This window comes from Pelodiscus sinensis, chromosome 5, assembly GCF_052426305.1.
Source record: "Pelodiscus sinensis isolate ZL-2025 chromosome 5, ASM5242630v1, whole genome shotgun sequence".
Classification (NCBI taxonomy): domain Eukaryota; kingdom Metazoa; phylum Chordata; order Testudines; family Trionychidae; genus Pelodiscus; species Pelodiscus sinensis.
The window spans coordinates 51175766-51193653 of NC_143056.1; the positions used below are offsets into that span (position 1 = coordinate 51175766).

The 17888-nt window shown below is 40.4% G+C and overlaps 2 protein-coding genes across 9 annotated transcripts in view; one reads left to right on the top strand and one right to left on the bottom strand.

Annotated features, from left to right (window-relative positions):
- The window catches only part of AP4S1 (adaptor related protein complex 4 subunit sigma 1), a 45789-nt gene extending 45546 nt beyond the window's left edge, over positions 1 to 243 (bottom strand). For 2 of the 5 annotated variants that reach the window (XM_075926986.2, XM_006116375.5), the window contains exon 1: positions 105 to 243. The gene's annotated coding sequence lies outside the window, so the exon portion shown is untranslated. The remainder of the gene's footprint in view (positions 1 to 104) is intronic. The other 3 variants (XM_089778448.1, XM_089778449.1, XM_089778450.1) reach the window with 2 other exon arrangements.
- Positions 1 to 17888, top strand: part of STRN3 (striatin 3) — a 124065-nt gene that overhangs the window by 544 nt on the left and 105633 nt on the right. The window contains exon 1 of one of the 4 annotated variants that reach the window (XM_075926980.2): positions 224 to 633. The exons of the other annotated variants lie outside the window; for them this stretch is intronic. The gene's annotated coding sequence lies outside the window, so the exon portion shown is untranslated. Of the gene's footprint in view, positions 1 to 223; positions 634 to 17888 lie in introns of those variants that run through there. 4 annotated transcript variants of the gene reach the window in all.

Genomic DNA, 17888 nt, shown 5'->3' on the forward strand with positions numbered 1-17888 from the left:
GGGCTGAGCTCTAGGGGTGGGGAGCGAGTGGGCCGAGCTGTAGGTGCGGGAGCTGTGGCCAGTGGCGCTTGCCAGTCCCCGAGGCAGCCTGCGCGGGACGGTACCTGTCCGAGGTGCGCCGGGGAGGTGATGTCCATTGGCGCTGGGGCAGGCGAGGGCGCCGCTCGTCACGGCCCGAACTGAGCTCCCTTCCCCGGGGCAGCCATTTTAGTTTCCAGTATGGCGCCCGCCTGGGCTCCTGGCTCGGGAGCCAGCCCCGTTTTGTAGGCGTCCCCCCACGCGCAGCTTGCCGGTCCCGGCGGAGGCCGAAGGGCAGACCGCTGGGGCGCTGCGTCTCCCCGGGGACGCTGGGCCTCCTGGGAGAGGAGGATGCGCTCTGACAGCTACAATAACCTCCCGAACGCAGTGACTGGGGGGCTGCCAGGTCCTGCCCCTTGGGCCGGCTGATCCCACTTTTCTGACTGCGGGTCACAGGGACCAAGAGCCCCCAGGCCTGCAGAGCTCAACTCTCCCATAACCTCTGGGAGTCTAGATCAAGGTCCATGGCCTAAGTGAGGGAGCTTCCCACTCATAGAAACAAGGGAGAAGTTTGGTCTGCCAATCCTTGGAGACTCTATCAACCAAACAGTGGAGGTCAGTCAGAACTATCAACGCCTTAAAAGGTGTAGTTGTGTGTTTATTATGAGCAAAAGCTAAGAAACTGAAAATAATTGTGAAAAAGGTTGCCTATATGGTGTTTGATTCCCAATCCAGTGGAGTTGGTTATAAATATTTCCTGTTGTGCGTGTCTTAGTAATAGGTTACTGGGACAGTAAGTAATAAGTGAGTAATAGGTGCATCTGAGAAGTGGATTTTATCCACTAAAACTTAGGTGAAATAAATCTGTTTATAAGATGCAATAGGACTCCTCGGTTTTGCAGATACAGACTAACACAGCTAGCTCTCTGAAACATATATTTTGTAGTGTTTTGGTTGTAGTATACTGTCCAATTGAAAATGTTCCACTATTCACATCAATTATTGTCATTTTACTGTATTCCGCTTTTGTCATCTAGTTGCTTCTAAACTCACTTTGGGTACACTGACTTTCATTTCCTGAGGTAGGAATATTTAGGACTAGTTGTATGATATTTTCAGTAGAAGGCAGTTGCCTATGGATCTGGTTTCCTCTGGGTGTTTTTTCAGTGCTCATGTTTATATTTTTATAAAACAGTTGTTTGCAGCACTTAGCAACTAAAATTGTATCAAAACATTTGACTTCTGTAAAGGTATATTATGTTACTATAGCTTGATATCACACTGTACTGTAAATATAAAACTGGTCTAAATTTTTTAAAGATATATCGTATTGAAAATACAGTACAGGCAGTCCCTGAGTTACGCAGATCCGACTTAGGTCGGATCTGTACTTACGAATGGGGCTTTTCTCGCCTTTTCTCGCCCTGGAGGATGCAGGTGGCGGGACGCCCAGACGCGCCGCGGTCCCCCCGCGGCTTTGCTCCGCGTCTCCCTGGTCTCCAGACCAGGGAGACGCAGAGCAAAGCCGCGGAGGACCCGGGCAGCGGCACCTCGGCGCGTCTCGGTCCCGCTGCCCACGTCTCCATGGTCTGCTGGGGGGGGGGGGGCACAGCTAGTGCCCCCCCCCCCCCCAGCAGACCAGGCCTTTCTCGGGGATGCTTGTGGTAGAGCAGCTGGGGCACTGCCGGTTGGTCCCGCAGCGCCGCTCCTCGGCGCTACTGGACCAACCCGGCAGCACCTCAGCTGCTCTGCCCCAGGAGTCTCCAAGTCAGCCGCTGCTGAAACTGACCAGCGGCTGACTACAGGAAGCCCGAGGCAGAGTTTCTCTGCCCCGGGCTTCCTGGAATCAGTCGCTGATCAGTTTCAGCAGCAGCTGACTTGGGGACACCTGGGGCAGAGCAGCTGAGGTGCTGCCCGGTTGGTCCCCGCAGCGCTGAGGTGCGGCGCTGCAGAGACCTACCAGGCAGCGCCCCAGCTGCTCTGTCCCAGGCATCCAGATTCAGCTACTGCTGAAACTGATCAGTGGCTGATTCCAGGAAGCCCGGGGCAGAGAAACTCTGCCTCGGGCTTCCTGTAGTCAGCCGCTGGTCAGTTTCAGCAGCGGCTGAATCTGGACTCCAGTTCCGACTTAAGTACAAATTCGACTTAAGTACAAACCTACAGTCCCTATCTTGTACGTAACCCGGGGACTGCCTGTACTGTTAGTGAGTTGTTTGATCTCTCTAGATGTCATATTGATGAACATGACGAATTTTTTGGATATTATGTATGTGAGGCTATATCCCATGGCTTAGTGTTTTAGTCAGACCACTATCATTGGGTTAGGGCTCTCATCATTACTCAAGTTGTGAAGGCATAAACAATGAGAACAGCCCTTATTTAGCAGCCTTAACCCTGCAAACATGCAATTAAGTTGTTCCCTAGATGCCAATATGAGTACTCCACATAGATCCAAGTAACTCTTTGGACAATTGAGATCTGATATGTAAATGTTTAAACATTTATTTCAATAGGATGAAATACAAGTATATAATTGTAATATGAAACAATATAGCATAAGAATTTGTTTTCTTAGGTGCAAATCACTCTTTTGTGTGTGATTTATTCTTCCTTAGAATATGACAGTACATTTGATAAACTTTTTTTTAGTGTTTTCCAGTTTAATGATTCCTTCCTGCTTCAGTTAATTGAATATTAGTGATCCTTTTCAAATGGCACTTTATAAAAGTTAAGTGAAAACCAAATAACTTCATAAAATTAGAACATATTACTTATGCACCTGGTTGAATTTATCATAATTCTTTGCTTGGTGAATCCAGAAATGTTCTCACTAGCAAATTGAGAATTTAGAGTGCTCTTTGTTTCTTGATCTGCTGTACACATAGAGGCATAGGGATGATCTCCCACATCTGCTGAGGGCTCTCTGCAAGTGACAGATAATGGATAACACAAATAAAGGGCAGATTAATGGTGCTTCCCCGCTTCTTTTGTTAATCTAATATGAAGATATAAAACTTCCGGCTCATTTGGTTTGCGTGAGTACAGATAAGAGCTCTCTAGAAGAGACGTTTTCATTTAAAAACATGTTTTCAGTCCTTATATATTGTACTACAGGCAGTCCCCGGGTTACATACAAGTTAGGGACTGTAGGTTTGTTCTTAAGTTGAATTTGTACGTAAGTCGGGTACCCCAGGTGTCCCCAATTCAGCTGCTGCTGAAACTGACCAGCAGCTGACTACAGGAAGCCCAAGGCAGAGCTGCTTTGCCCCGGGCTTCCTGGAATCAGCCGCTGATCAGTTTCAGCAGCAGCTGACTTGGGGACACCTGGGGTAGAGCAGCTGGGGTGCTGCCAGGTTGGTCCCCGCAGTGCCGAGGTGCGGCGCTGCGGGGACGAACCCGGCAGCGCCCTAGCTGCTCTGTCCCAGGAGTCCAGATTCAGCTGCTGTTGAAACTGACCAGCAGCGGCTGAATTGGAGACGCCTGGGGCAGAGCAGCTGGAGTGCTGCTGGGTTGGTCCCGCAGCGCCACACCTCAGCACTGTGGGACCAACCAGGCAGCCCCCCAGCTGCTCTACCCCAGGTGTCGGCAAGAAAAGCCTGGTCTGCTGGGGGGGGGGGGGCTCACTAGCTGCGTTCCCCCCCCCCCCCCCCCCCAGCAGACCAGGGAGACGCGGAGCAGCTTCTCTCGCCGCGGAGGACGCGGGCGGCGGGACTGCCCAGACGCGCTGAGGTCCCGCCACCAGTGTCCTCCGCGGCTTTGCTCCACGTCTCCCTGGTCTGCTGGGGGCCCCCACCAGCAGACTAGGGAGACGCGGAGTGGCTTTTCTTGCCGTGGAGGACGTGGGCTGCGGGATCACGGCGCCTCTGACCAGTCCCGCCGCCCGCGTCCTCCGCAGCAAGAAAAGCCCCGTTCGTAAGTAGGGATCCGACGTAAGTCGGATCCACATAACCCGGGGACTGCCTGTGTAACTTTTGGGCTTGTGGTCACAACTTTTTGGAGGTGAAGCAATATTGTATTGTCTTAGGCCCTGTCTACGCTGCAAAATTGTCAGCCTAATTTATTAGCATACATCTCTCGCAGTAATTACATTGCTTGTGCATATCTGTGCTTTGTTCCTTGTTTTGGTGATGTGCTATCTAACCAGGAGCATGTGTACTGTCAGTGTGGGGCATTGTGAAATGGCTTTTGAAAGCCAGAAACAGTTGATATAAGCAATATACTTGTCTACAGTGACATTTTGTCGACCTAACTACATCAGCATTGACCTTGTGGGTCTCGTTGAGGTGGAGTTAAGTTGGCATAGCAGGCCAGTTATGTTGGTAGGAGCAAAATTTTAGTGTAGACACTTTGATAGGCTAGCATAAGCTACCTTGCATTGACTAACTCTAGCGTAGACCAGGCTGTCAAGTTAAACAGCACTGAGCCATCTTCATTAATTTCAGTAAAGAGTAAACTCTGGGGCTTAATGATGGAAAATGTTTTAAATGCAATAATTTCAGATAATTTAGGTGTGCATTTATACGTATAATTTGTGCATTATGGTATTGTATGATGGGTGTTTGCATGTGTAAATTTCAAAGTAAATGGGAGGAATAGTGTTCATCCTCTTGGGCTTTTATTTATTTGCAGAGATCTTTTTAGAAAAAGTATAACTAGTTATAGCCTGTATTTCTGTATTTCTAAGTTTTATAAAGCCATAAGCATTGAATGAAAAATATTACATACTAAACTCGTATTTATCAGAATGCATACTGCTCAGCGTTGTAGAATGATAATCATTGTTCAGATTAACATGTTTCCTGTTTTTCAGACATTATATTTGCAGTACTGTCTTCAGTTAATGCATTAGTTGCAAAATGTCCATTTGCAAATCTAAGTACATTATAACAATGTTCCCATACATGTAATCTTTATGGTTTTTCAACAGTGGAACAACCAGAATTGCATGCAAATTGTTGTAAAGGAAAACAATATTTTGCTTTCATGTATCCGTTACAGATGCACCTTTTGCACAAAAGCATATATTACTGAAAGGGTTATTGAAGTATGAATGCTGAGAACTTAATACACTGTATTGTGAAATTTCAATGTGCTAATACAATGCATAGTTTTTTAAACTGTGAGCTTTCAAACCAAGCAAAAGGGATGAATATTTTAAATAACTACTAATTTATGCAATTACACATATATATTAATCATCTCTGTGTATAATTTATTCTGGGTGGATGCATGGATTATATGTGTGTACTTTATATGATGAGTTGCATGACTCTTATTTTTGGAGTGCAGATACCCAATATTGCAACAGCGGGTTTCAACACTTGCAAAGTGTGGCAATAATTACTTGTTGTAATATATTGCTGCACACACCTGTCTCTGGTCTGTTACAAACTTGAGCAAGGAGTTATCATCAAGAAAGCTGGTACCTTTTGTGGGCAGAGAAGAATCTTGTAATAGGAAAGATGTCTTTACTTATTTTGTTTAATGTGTGTTGTTTCTTTTCACAAGTGAGTATCTTCACGCATTTGAGGCAAAATGGGAGATACAGGAAGTAGTGAAAAATGTAGAAGGTGCAGAATCACTGACGAATAAAACAGTACTTAAATGCTTTAAACGTTTAAAACTCTTAAAACTTTTAAACTTGAATTGCCTGTTAGCTACTATTTGTTATATTTGAGAGAACTGAACTCCCAGTTTTGTATACCAAAGAGATTTATTTTAAGTTCTTTTATGGAGTGAATTCTCACAAAGAACTTACATACGTTGTAAGTAATTACACAATTATAAAATATGCACAGTATATAAAAGCTAAGCTTTGTATATTTGTATTTTATAAGATTGCTGTTTGAGATGGTATATATTTGATGTTGCTTATGCTAGGGTTGTTAGATAGCATGTAATTGAATAGACATGTATTTACATCAAATTTTAGCGGCTACACAACTATTCAGTAGTCCCCAGGGGGCAGAGCTAGCAGCCACAGTACTCCTAACCCCACTCCTGGGGATCCTGCACTGCTATCTCTCTATCGGAGGCAGCAGCATGGGGTGGCAGGTGAGAGCTGGTCCATGAGGGGAACTGATTTAAAAACCAGCTCCATGCGCAGACTGGGGCCTGCCTGCTGTCCTGTGCTGCTGCCTCCAAACTGTTGAAAAATTCTGCAGTAACACGAAATCAAGTGCACCCTATATGTATTAATGTTTTACCACATTTGAAATTCCAAGTATGAATGCATTCTTAAATAGACTGAAATCTCCTTGCAGAACCATTATTTCTATATAAATAGTAGTATAGATAACCACTACTATGTTTTTGTTATAAAGGTATGTCTACACTACCCCCCTAGTTCGAACTAGGGGGGTAACATAGTCATTCGGAGTTGCAAATGAAGCCCGGGATTTGAATTTCCCGGGCTTCATTTGCATGATGCCGGCCGGCGCCATTTTTAAATGCCGGCTAGTTCGGACCCCGTGCCACGCGGCTACATGCGGCACGGACTAGCTAGTTCGGATTAGGCTTCCTATTCAGAATTTATTTTATTTTTGGGTAGTCATAGTCAGTGAAGCCCCTGTCATCATGGTTTCTGTAGAAGTTCAGTTAGCAGCTGGCGGTTAATGGCTTCTTGCAGAAAGAACTTTGGAATGGCATAGTATTTACCACAGCAGAATTTTACTAAGTAAAATCATGAAAAACTGGTTAACTTTTATCTCATTTTCTGTTTAAAAACTCATTCATTAATGCGTAACATGTTACACTTAGGATTAGTTATACATTCAAGTTATGGTTACCTGAGGCAGAAGATTTGTAGATTAATTTAGGGTTGTACAAATAAAAATGTGAAATTTCAGTGGGTGTCATAGTTTGGGATATTAAGTAGAGGTTAATTGGCTAATCAAATAGTCCATGGAATTTCCATCGACTGCTTGATTAGTTAAGGGAGGGCTGCATCAGGGCTCACTCCTATCTCATGCCACGTCTCAACACAATTTCCCGCTTTGCGTTTTTAAAGGGAAGCAAGCAGGAGAGGACGCTGGCTGAATCCCTGTTCCTGGGTTTCAGCACAAATCACCCCGCCTTCAAACCCTGCTTGCTTTTGCTCTGCATTTTTAAAGGGAAGCTGGTGCTAGTGCTGAAACCTGGGATCAGCCAGCATCCTCTCCTGCCTGCTTCCCTGTAAAAATGCAAAGCAGCCCGGGGGGGGGGGGGTCAGGGAGGGGTGTTTGTGCTTGAGCTTGAGCCCCAGGAACAGGGATTCAGCCTGCGTCCTCTTCTGCCGGCTTCCCTTTAAAAATGCAGAGGGGGGAGAGGGGAGGAAGGAGAAAGGGAAATGAGCGAGTAGTTGATAGTGCTACCGAATGAGTGCCTGCTTATCAAGTAGTCAACTAGGTGACTATTCCTTTACATTCTTAGTCATAGTAATATATGTAATTATAAAATTGGACATGGGAATGTCTACATTTTGGTTCAGTGTTTTCTCAAGGAAGTTATACATGTGACCCATTTCAGTTTTCTATATTATATGAAAAATGTTAAAAAACAACCTTAAATTATGAAAATGATAATAATGGAGAATTGTGAGCTACCGGTCCTGGTCCACTTGGCCACACATCATTCTGTAGCAGAGTAGCTATGATATAGTGGGAAGACAGAGCCTATGCCTCAATTTTGAATCGATATATCCAAAGTTTGAAAAGTTTCTATGCTAGTTGAACATTGATGTAATTATTTTTCCTGGTTTTTAAGCCAGTATTTACCAACAACCTGTCTTAAATTATTTTGTCAGGGCAATTGCGAAACCTTCTTGATAAGACCTAGAATGACTGACATTCTGTGTGTGTTTCTGTGCGAATCCTGTCTCGGTAATAGAAGCATTATTGGGCCACTCAGAGGTGAAATCCCTGGAGAAACTATTGCTTGATATAGGAGTAACCTGTGTAGGGAAGAATTTAGCCATCAGTGAGGAGTCATTAGTTATAGATATTTAACAGGGGTTTGTCATTAGAGACAGGTCCAAAAATGTGAAGTTTGAAACTTGAGACATTTAAAGATAATTAGAATAGGTAGGCTTTAGGTGATGTTTCTGTAGCTTACACAGATTTACTATTAATATTTTGTGAATCTTTACTAAGTATAGTTTTTTAGTATGACAATAAGGTTTTAACGTTGTGGGGCCCTGCTCTTCCAGTTTTCATCAGCTCCCTTAATCTTCTTTCTTCATTGCTTCCAGAATTTTAACCAGCTTATTTAGTTCTTTGAATTATTTTTAGTATTCTCTAACAATATATAGTCTGGGACATAGAGTAATTGAATGGTGATTGGATAGCTAAGATTTGCCTACACAGGGAAGTTGACGGGCATAGCTATTCTAGTATAGCTGTCTTGTGAATACTGTTCCAAAATAAAGTCATAGCATGGAATAATTACTCTGGAATAAAATCACTTTTATCACAGAATAGTGTCCCCTTTGGGAATTATTCTGCAATAACTAAATTATACTGGAATAGTTATATCCGAATAGCTGTGCCAGTCATTTCCCACATATAAACACTAGTAAAGAAAAAATTTATATGGCAGGCAAAGGTATTGATGTTTCCTCTCCTGTGTACATTTCTCTGAAGAAAATCATGTACAGCAGTAATACATACCTCTCTGTCACCCTTTGCTTCCATAATACATTCGCCTACTTCTCAGTTTCACTATGCCAGCATTTAATCACTTCACAAGCATACTCTCCTGGTTAAATATTTGAAATTTTGTCTACTCTTTAATGAAAGCCCAGGGTCAGATGGACTCAAGTTCAGCTGACCAGTTTTAGGGAATTCTGGAATTGACTTGACTGCAGGTTAAACTGCTCCAGCCCGGGCTTGCTGGTCCAACAACATCCATGGTCCAGAATGATTTTAGTTAGCCAGATGTCCACTTAACATGGGTATGGCCAAGTTTCCCGTGGCCCCATAAAATTTGTTTACAGCCATCAGCCCTGCCTCTCAGTATTCTGTGCTGTTATTTAGCCCTAATTCACCCCTAAATGTTGTCTAAGCAGTGGAAGTAATATTGCTAGGCAATATTGACTTCCTGTGGTTCAGCAAATTCTCTGGTTTGGGACTGCTTGGGTCCTAAGGATGCTGTACTAGAGAGGTTCAACGTATACATTGTATTTTAACCCTATGTTAAGACTTTTCTAACCTGTGCTCAAAGTAGGGCTCTGACATCCATGCTGCAGGACACAGACCCAAGTCAAAGTACCATGTCCCAGAATCTCTACTGCCTTCCTCGAAAATATGACCATTCTAGTTCTAGGACTATGTTGCGTTGTGGGAAAACTTTACTGTCTTCCTCTCCAGTCCCCTCATTACCAGGAAGCAGCTCACTTTGCTAAAGGCTTGTTCAGTTTCCTTTTAATTGCAAATCCTTTTAGTGCTTGTAGATGATCATAAAAGAATGGGTTAACCTTGACCTGAGCTGCTCCTGTATGCAAATTGGGGGTGGCTTCCATTTTCAGTACAGTGGATTACAGATTTTTGGGATAGAGAGGACAAGGGAGATTGTTTTGTGGAATTGTAGGATACTTCTGGCTGGTCCTGGGTCCCATGTCAAGCCTTGCTGTATCTACACTGCAAAGCAGTAGTGCTTGGACCCTGTGTCCTGGCTTAACTCTAGTTTGGACCCTCCAATCCTACAGAGTAGTGGGACTCTTGGTTCAAATGCTGCATTGACATGATTGCAGTATATACACCTGGAGGTGGTAGGCTTGAGCCTAGACTAAAGTGTGGGCTTACATTGCAGTGTAGACGTACCCTGAGAGTACTGATTAGCCTTCAGATTCTTCTCACTGAGCATCTGGAAAGAATTCTTTCACCATCTCCACATATGTCACAGTGGAGATAAAAAGATTGTGTCTTCTTTCTTTTGTGTGTGGGGGAGTTCTTCGTCTTCTCTGTCTCTTAGCAAGCTCTAGGAGATGGGTTGTTTTCTGACTCTCCTTAGTAAAGGAAAAAAGAATACAAGGAAATTCTACAGGCTTCTAGTATGCAGCACTCAGGTCAACACCTTCATTTGTTTCTCTCTGTGGGTCCTTTCACTGGCTGTATTAAATGCACAGGACACAAGCAGTACCTGTGCTCAAAGAGTGTTATCTTGATGTCTATGGCTGACCAGTTCCAAGTTAAAAGTATAATAACTTATGATCCTTCAGAGAGAAAATCGGACATTTTATACTAACAAAGGTTAAAAAGTTCGAGAGCTCTTGTTTTTACACTTGAAATATCTGACTTCAGAGCTGTGATGTATTATGGGCAAACCCATATTTTAAAAATGCATGTAATTGCAAACTTTCCCAGTTGAATGCAATCAACTTCTGTAGAATTTTTTTTAATTTAAAAAAGCATCTAATCTTTCATTTAAAAATGCCCTTGTATTGCAAAGATAACTTCCAAAATATAAAGCAAGGTTAAAGCAATGCTACAGTCTTCTGAGTCTTTAGGCATATAGTTTCAGTGCCTCTACTGCTGCTCAATTTTCATGGTTATATTTCATATCCTTGTGGGGAACGATGAAACTTGACAGTTTGGTCTGTTTAATTGTCAGATCTTTAACACCGAGTAACTGAGAACTAATAACTGGAAGTATTCACTTGAGAGGACACAAAATTGAAGGCTGTCCAAGAGGCAGAGTAGAGGAAGCACCTTCTTGTAATAGGGCCAAGAACCTGCTGGCTGCGAGTGTGGAAGCCCACTTAATTGGCTAACTGGTTAGGTTAGGGTTAACTGATTAATCAGGATTTTGATCTACAGGGAAGGGCCACAAAAAATACGTTTGGCAGGAAAAATGCCTTTCAAAGAGAGTCTTAGAGCTCAGTCTGATTAGCTTATGTAGAAGCTCAGTCTGATTAGCTTATGTAGAAGTTTGAGAGGTGACTTGAATAGTGTGTCAGTGCCTGTACAGGGAGAGACTATGACTAAACTATAATACCCTTCTGTCAGCAGAGGGATGTAAATTAGATGTATTGAAAGTGCAAATGAAGCCAGGATTTAAATATCCTGTGCTTCATTTGCATAATGATGGCCGCCGCTTTTTTCAAAACGGGGCTTTTCAAAAAAAACCCTGCAGCTTAGATGGGGCATTTTCGACAGAAATGCCCCATTTTGAACAATCCTGTACTCCTTGGTTACATGCAGGCACACCCTCTTCCCCACTGCCTCTGAATCAGAGGTGGGGGCAGGTGGGAACTGGTCTCCCCCACCTCACGTGTAAACATGTAACTCCTGAAATTTTGAGCAATTACACATTTACTTGAATAAACACATTTTAACATCCCTATTATCAGTGTGGAGAAAAATATTTTAAAAAAATGGATTTTTTTATTTAAATTTGTTTTTTTTTTAAATAAATTGCTTTTTGGGGGAAACACCTATCTAAAGATACATTATAGCTCTGAGGTGTCCAGCCAGTTTGGAAAATGTTGTAGTGAGCTAGCACATTATTCAAGCCAACTAGCCACACACAGTAGGCCACATAGCCACATTATGATATCTCGATTATGTCTCAAAGATAGCACGATTATGTCTCAAAGATATCTCATTGTGGAATAGGTATTATCAATTCTAGTTCTATAGTATGAGACAATATATTAATGTAATGTTTGAGAAGTTTTCTAAATGAGTTCCAATAGTTCATGGATTAGGGACCCAATCTTATGGGGTTCCAGAGGCTTATATATAGATTATTTAGGTTAATCTTTCTGTCCACCCAATGGGACTCCGTGCTCAGTCTAGATAGAAGATACCATCAAAGATGTTAAGTTTTGCAGTTCTCAAACTTTGGATTTATGTCTCCAGAGATAACATGCAAAAATGTTTCAATAATATGTAGAGGTGAGATATAACATGCTTCAACTCTATTGTCCCTCTCCAAATGTGTGTACACAGAGTCAGTTCCTTGCCTCTTCTTAAAAGTGCAAAGTTTTAAAAAGTTCAGTGAATAGAAGATGGTTGAGGGTGGAATAGATCTGCATAAGAAGAAGTCTGGAGATAAATTTGGGAAGGGAGGGATAGGCAGTAGAAACAAGTGAAACTGTCTGAGCAGCGTATTCCAGAAGTCTTGAGGTCTTTCTGAGTGTAACAAAAGACAGGACTGTGCAGCACTTTAAAGACTAACAAGATGTTTATTAGGTGATGAGCTTTTGTGGACCAGACCCACTTCCTCAGATCAAATTGTGGAAGAAAATTGGCATGACCATATATATGTATATATGTATGTAAATTGCCAATTTTCTTCCACAATTTGATCTGAGGAAGTGGGTCCTGTTAGTCTTTAAAGTGCTGCATAGTCCTCTTTTGTTTCAGCAAGACCAGACTAACACAGCTACATCTCTATTACTTTTCTGAGTATAGTCTTCATTGATTTGAGACTTGCCCATACCTTTCTCTCACTAGAAGGGAAAACCTGTAATGGCAGGAGGCCATAAAAGAAACCTAGTTTGGGAATATTTTAATGAAGTTCCTCTACCTGTGTGTAAGACCGGCATGTGTGCAAAATGCAAACAGTGCAAGAAAGAAATTCATGGCCTGGTTGCCTGAATGAAACAGCATCTCAAGAAGGAATCTGTGTTGAAGATGATGAAAGGAATATGTCTGAACATGCAGGATCTTCAGGCTGGTCAACTTTATTTCATGCTTCTTTTGTAAGGATTACCTGTCTTCCTTCTAGACTATTCCTGAAATCTCATGTTTGAGCAAAAAATATAGTTGTTACTCTATGATACTATCATTTTTTTATGCAGTTGTCATAAAAATAAATAGCTGAAAGGCAGATCTTCCTTTTACAATTTCATTTTTAAAGTAGTAGTGAGTGTCCGCAAATGCAATGAGTAATCCTATATGAGCAGTATGGTATTAATAATTAAATAACTGCACTTGACTTATTTTGTTTAGGAGAGCCCATTCTCACCATACAGGATTCTGAAGACTGTCTACCTTCAACATCACCGTCATTTTCTATAGTTTCAGAGTTAACTGCCAATGATAGGGTTTCAGGCACATAAAGGATGTCACATAGCCAGAGTGTATCACCTGTAGCAAAAATGTAAAAAAAAAAAAAATCTCTTCCCTCAACCAGAAACTGGTAGATAAGTTTGTGATAAGAACCAGCAGATTACAAAAAGAAGCAATTGATGAAAAAATTGCCCGGTGTGTTTTTGCAACAAATGCTCCTTTTCACATGAGTCAGAACCCCCTTCTCCATTAACATGGTTCAATCATTAAGACCCAACTGAGCAGATGTAGCAGATAAATTGCTGGATAAAGTATATGAAGGAGAAATTGAGCAGTGTGCAAAAACTCTGGAGAGTAAAATTATTAACTTGAATCCTAATGGGTGGAGCAATATCCACAGTGATCCTGTTATATGGGTTTGTGTGACAACAGAAGAAGGGAATGTCTTCCATACAGAAAAAATTGATACATCATGAAAAATACATACAGCAGAATACTTACAAGAAGTAGCAGTAAAAGCTGTAACAAACTGTAAAAAAAAAAAAAAAAAATCAGGTATGCAGCTTGGTCACATACGATGCTGCAAATATATCCAAAATGAAAAGAAATTTAGAAGAGAGTGAACAGAGTTTACAAGCTAATAACATATGGTTGCAGTGCTCAATTGATGCGCCTCTTAATCAAAGACTTCAGTGTTCCAGAAATAAAGGCTAATGTTATTGAAATTGCAAAATACTTCTGTAACAACCACTTTGCAGCAGCCACTCTGGGAAAAGTAAGAAGAACTAAGCTAATTCTCCCAGAAGACGTGTGATGGTATTCAGTAGTGGACTGTTTTGAACACTGTATCAAGAACTAGCCTAATATGGTGACAGTTTGTGAACAAATCCATGGGAAAAAAAGCTTGTACTGCCACTCTCAACAGTGGGCTTAAGAGAAATGTTGAACAAATGTTGAGGTGCTCTGAAGCCCATTTCTGTAGCCTTGAACAAAATGCAGGGAAACAGCTGTTTTATTGCAGATGCTGCTGAAATTTAGAAGAAAATAAGTGAGATTTTTTTTTAAAAAGTAGTATACAATGCCAGAGTTAATTTACAAGCATTAACAAACAAATGGGATGGGCACTATTGCCAGCTCATTTTCTTGCGAATATTCTCAATGCTCAGTACCAGGATCAAACTTTTACTGTTAAAGAAGAGGAGTTGGCTGTGATGCCCTCCATAATGCCAACAATAATAAACTTCAGAGCTAAAGGTGAACTGTTCAAGAAATATATGTTTGCTGGTGATGTTTTAAAGAAGTTCCACCAGTGAATTGGTGGCAGTCATTTCAACAGTCTCTGAATTAAGTGCTTAAGTGCTAATCTCACTTTTAGCAGCAATAGCTTCTTCTGTTGGTGTAGAAAGAATACTTTTTTCCTTTGGACTAACACTATTTCATTCCAAATTGAAAAATCATTTGGTATCTGAAATAGCAGGGAAGCTCATTTTTTCTTTTTTGGGTTATGAAAAAACAGGAAAATGAAGGTGAAGATGACTGAGTTAGCTGCAGAAGCTAATTCTTTAATTTTTTCATGTTGACCTGGCTGACACAGTTGATGTAATTTTTTTTTTATTTTTAAATATTTCATTTAACTATTTTAGTTAAAACAAACCTGATTTTCAATAACTTGACTGTTTAAATTCAGAAATTCATAGTCTTGTTTTGTTAAAATATTGTGTTTGCCATTGAAGAAAAAAATCAAAAATACATAACATTGTTTTAATAAAACAATTTAAATGTCTGCCTGCTGGTTATCTCCTCCTAATATAGGATGGCAAGAAAACCCTTCAAATATTAATGATTAAGATGTTGAATTGGGGATAGTTCCCTTCCCAATGGCTTCATAAATATCTGCTTCAATTGCTTTTGGAAAATTAAATAACCAAACAACCATCATTTTCTGATATAGCTGTAAAACTAATCTGAACAGTTTTCAAAATACTACACCTTTTTAAACAGTGATTTATGTGCCTTCTAAAAATGAAACCTTTGTCTATCTCTAAGTTGTGAAGGTGAAACAGCCAACAAGAATGAACTTTTATGCAAAAACCATGATTAAAATTGAGCCTTCCTGACTTGTTAATTTAAATAATATTTTAAATCAATTTGATTTAAATCCAATCTACCTTGAGTGTGTTGTCTGATTTCTGGCATTAAAATGAATTGACATGAAATTATATAACACTGTTAATTCTGCCTGTGTTCCCCAACCTCTTCAGTAGCCCCAATTCCATATAAATACATCAGTTTCTTAACTATAATTGTTTAGTGCCTGTAGTGCTTTTTTTATCTGAGCTCTCAAGATGCTTTACAAAATAGTATAAACGTTTTTTTTCTCATTTTACAAATGTAAACAGACACAGAGAGGTGCATTACTTGTTTCAAGTCACACAGCAGGTCCATGGCATATATCTGGAAATAGAATCTGTCTCCTAACTCCAGTCCTCTGCATATGTTTGATGGAGCTGTGCCCTTTTTGGGAAGTATAGTTGGCTGTGAAAAATAACTTAGAACTCAGCTTGTACAGACAATATGCACTTATTATTAGCAGAACTTTTGTATATGTATAAAAAGTCTTATCAGAAGCAAAGTTTGCCTACATTGTAGAATCTTTCAGAGGCCTACATTCATGGCAGAACTGTCATATCAAGATATTTATAAACATATTTAATGGTTAGTGGAAGGGTAATACGAGGTGCCTGGAATTACTTACTTTTTAAACGAGACCTTTAATTGGACAAGCAAAGCAAGGTCTTACGTTCAACTCATTGCCATCTGTTTGTCATGCAGTACATTTTTTGTGCAGGATTTGACCAGTTCAAAAACTTCAGGGAATGTTTGAGGGATTTGAAGAGAGGAGTGACATAGTGTGAGTGCAGATGGGGAAAATGAGTTATACAATATTGGATTGAATAGTAGCGTGAAATGAGAAGCAGATAGGTCATAGACGAAGTTCAGTAGTTCAAGTATGAGATAATGTTATGCATGAGGATAGAAATGAAGTATTGAATTTTTGAAAGATGGTGGAAAAAATTGGCAAGATTCAGCAGTAATTTCAATGTGTGGAATGTTATGATTTTAATTTAATTCAGTGATATTATGTCAGATGGTTAGGCTTAGCTTTATTAATCAAAGATTAAGTTGAAGTTTACTACAGCAAGGAAGAGTACATATCTTATCGACCCATGTGGGAAGTAGCAGTCAGTTTTATGTGACTTTACTTGTAAATGTGAGCTTTACTTGTACATACACAAGGATTGTTTTCAGTAGATGAGGGTTTCACCATTTCTTTGTTACTTCGAAGCTACTATTCTTATTTTTCTTCAACGTGATTTCAACAATTTTGTGAGGCTGACACAATGGTACACAGATTGTGATCTGTTTCATAAATTGGATTGACTATAGCAGTCCAAAAGTCTGCAAAACTTTAGACATGTCCAGTTGTGGCTTGATTCAAAGGACATGTTACTTAAGCATTAATGTTTGCCTTTTCCCCTCTGGAATGTTTCTGTCTTGCTCTTCATGTTTCTGCTTAGTTAGACAGTTTAATACAAGTAAACAATTTCTAAATGTAATCTTTATTTATCATTGACTACTATGTTGTTCTGGGTACATAACATGTTAATTACACATAGAAATATAAAAACAAATTCTGTGATTTGATTAATATATTTTCCTTGTGAGTTGAATGCGTCTATTTGTTGGTAGTTAACAATAAGACCATTTTCCTTCCTGGCTAATAATTAATTGCATTTATGAGAGCTGCTTTCCTAGTATATTTAGTTTACCAGAGTCAGTTTCACAAATCTTGATTAAGTCCATTCCTTATCTTCTGATACACACATTATTAAATGCCTTAGTGATAAACTAAAACTTTACAAGCTGGGTTTTTACGTTTTGCCTTTGGCCTGGTTGAAAAGCCCTATAGGTCCTTGGCTTAGTTCAGTTGATAGGAGGAAGAAGAATTATATTATAGCAGTGTGGACTTCAACAAGACAAGAGTCAGCAGGTGGTTAGGCTGGGAGATACAATGAAGCAAGAAGATGATGTTGGTCAATGTGATGTCTGGGGTCTCAGCACTTTAGCCATTTGCACCTATTTTTAGATCTTAGCAAAAAAGACTATGGGAGCATTTTTTTAAACTTCTATGATATGAAGGATGGTGATGATGTCAGCAACAGCAATGGGGGTAGAAGAAAAAGGAGGAACCTATTTTTTTTTTTGCAAGATTGAAATTGAGCTGGTGATAGGATCTCAAGATCATGTCCAAAAGACAGTCATGTGAGTGGCTAGGCTGGAGAGAGAGAGGAAGGGTCAATCTGATCTTTTTTGACCTTTTACACCTGAGTTAATGAAGCCTATCAGGAAACATGGAGCAATGATGCTTGGAAGGCAGTAGTTCAGAAGACCACCTACTTAGCCATTCATTTCTAATGTTTCCTTTTTTACTCCCAGAGAAAGTAGTCCTGCACGTGACTCGCATCTCAGTACGTATATTTTAAAATTAGCTGCCTATCTCACTGTCATCAGTCTAATATCTGAATACTTAAACTTTTACTTCCCAAAGTAAAGCTGTTTGGTTAAAAAGTTCAAGCAGCAGTTGAGAATTTTCAAGTGGGAAAATAGTTTTATGCTTTTTTCATTCCTTCCATTCCACAGGCTCTCAAAACACTTTATATACAGTATGGAACCACTGAAAAAAGGACAGCCATGAAGTAAATGGTGATAGTCAACTATTGCCCAGTACAATAGTGGAGAAAATGATAGTTTGGATAAGAAAGTTGAGCAAGACCTCCTTTACAAAGTGTGTCCTTGAATCTTTAATATCCATCCAAA